Source organism: Myotis davidii, unplaced genomic scaffold (genome assembly GCF_000327345.1).
Source record: "Myotis davidii unplaced genomic scaffold, ASM32734v1 scaffold345, whole genome shotgun sequence".
Taxonomy (NCBI): domain Eukaryota; kingdom Metazoa; phylum Chordata; class Mammalia; order Chiroptera; family Vespertilionidae; genus Myotis; species Myotis davidii.
In genome coordinates, this window is record NW_006296540.1 from 842,818 (window position 1) to 845,284 (window position 2,467).

The 2,467-nt window shown below is 39.2% G+C and overlaps 1 protein-coding gene across 1 annotated transcript in view; it reads right to left on the bottom strand.

Annotated features, from left to right (window-relative positions):
• Positions 1-2,467, bottom strand: part of FAT3 (FAT atypical cadherin 3) — a 520,386-nt gene that overhangs the window by 103,102 nt on the left and 414,817 nt on the right. The gene's annotated exons all lie outside the window — the stretch shown is intronic.

The window sequence follows — 2,467 nt, forward strand, 5'->3', positions numbered from 1 at the left end:
AGCCATGCAGACGGGTGTGTCTGTTTGTATTTGTCTGTTGGGTAGAGCAGGCAGTTTAGTATCTACCAACTACTCTGCTACTCAGATCAATTCCAATGAAGCGAATTGGGCATAGAATCTCTGAAGCCCACAGCGCACCCACTGACAAGTAAACAAAGACATGTGAGGTTCATTCACAGAGCTGCCTGGCAGCCCTCAGATGATGTGAGGCTTTGGTCTTTTTCAGTCTGTGACCATGACTTGTTGACCCATAAGTAAAAGACACCAAGTTTACTACACATTTCTTCTCTCTTTTCCATCCCAGAAAAATCTGAGATTGAACCTAATAAAAAGTAACTCTTTCCTTGCTGTCAATGATGGAAAACATATGACTGAAATGCCAAGAACTTTATACATCACCATCATGCAAATGGGGCAGTTGCTTGGCCAAAAAAAAAGCAGTTGGAGATGTTCCAGCAGTAACCACGTGAATGTGACAAGGTGATAAATACTAGAGGGTCCGGTGCCATGCGTTATGCTGTGATCAGTGCAACAGCTCTCACCTGCTTCTATGGTATATATGAGTTCTGCATTTTCCCCTTTGTCTTTGTCCAGAGCCGTCACTTGCAGAACAGCTGATCCCAGAGCAGCCGATTCAAACACAGATGCTTCATACAGCGGGTTGGTAAAATAAGGACTGTGATCATTAGCATCTTCCACATTCACAATGACTCGGGCCAAGTTTCTTCGATAAGGAAACGAGTGGTCTGCGGACTACCTACCGGTTGGCGACCACTGAAATAGAGGACCAAAGCTTTGCACTCGAATTCTGCCTCAGTCCTTCAGGCCAAACTAAGAAGCTCCAGTAGTTACTTACTAACCAGACAGAGGAGGGAATGCATGGCCCGCCCGACAACAGAGTAAAATCTTTGCTCATCAGAGGGCTGTGAGAGAACTTCAAATGCACACTTCACACAACCACTTGGCATTTGCTTCAAAATGCTGAAGCCTCCGGGATCCACCTCTCTCCTACCCTGATCTGGGAAGAAACTTGCCAGGTAGGGCCAGCCCAGGTCAGTGTGGGTCTATCTGTCTGTCCACGAAGGGGCCCAGGGACCACCTGAGATTGATTGTATCCGCTGTAATTCCCATTAGCTTTGTACACATAGAGGCAAAAGCTGCTTTTTGAGTTACCAATCATTCCTGTGGGTTTCTGGAAATTCAAGTGTTCTATATAAAAGGTGTTTTAAGGAAATAACTTTTCTCTCTAGTTTTAGTCAACTGTGAAAGAAATGACCAACTTCTTTCTCTATGCACAGCACCAGGCTGTCCTCTGTGGAGGTTAAAAGGTAAGGGAGACAGTCCTTTCAGCTGGATGGTAATTTCCTTTTAAATTACTCTTCAAGAACATCCAATTTGGTTTACAAATGATCTGGCTATCTGAGAGGAGTATAATAGTAGCCTTTCTGACAAATATAAACAACAAGTAGGCACTCAGACAAATGCTTAGACAAAGTCAAGTAAGGAAAGTAGACATACAACCCTATACCTAAATGATTTCAGTGGCATGAAACAATGGATATGCATGAATGAATATGGGGAAAATATATGTTAGGGGAAAACTGTAGAAAGAATATAAAGAGTTATTGGATTAGGTGACATTTTCTAGGATGTTACTGAAAAATTGCTTTTCTAAAAAGAAGTTTATATATTATTTGTAGGAAAAAAGAGTAAGAATGAATAAACTAAGAGATATAAAATACCATCTTAAAAATTATTAATCTAGAAAAGAAATGTGTGAATTCACTGGGAGTAACTGGCTGTTATGAGCCAACATATTTTATTTTATTATTTTATTTTTTTGTATAGAGTTTAGCACTGACTTATGAAAAATGTGGATGCCTAATGCAGGGAATAATTTTAGATTGCAGGGTTGTTGTTTTTTTAAATAAGATTGTTGGCTTTTCACTTTCTACTATTTTTTAGTCCAAAACTGTCATTTTAGCATTCATATTTTTGTTTCCACCAATCACAAAAATGCTCCCTATTTACATCAAGGGAAAGCTTTGCAGTGCTGGCAGGAGAGGAGACAGCGTCTGGCACGATGCGTGACAGACATAATGTTGCAGAACATTTTGGAAATATGTGGCCTGAATATTCCAAAGAAGAAGGAGAGGAAAGGGAAAATAGAGTAGATAAAGGATATTTGTAATTTTTAGGTTCACAGTAAAATCCTTTGATTGGACATTTATGTCTTCTGTCATTAATGTTTTTTAGTGTTCTATCTTCAAACTATGGTCCTGCTTATAGATGTTAAAATCAATTTTTTAAAAATCTCTATTTTAACAAGAGTCTGTATTTATTATTTTTTAATTTCTCTCTCTCTATATGTTATGTGAGTCTGTATTTATTTGTCTGTTGGGTTAAGCAGGCAGTTTAGTACCTACCAACTACTCTGCTACTCAGATCACTTCCAATGAAGCGAATT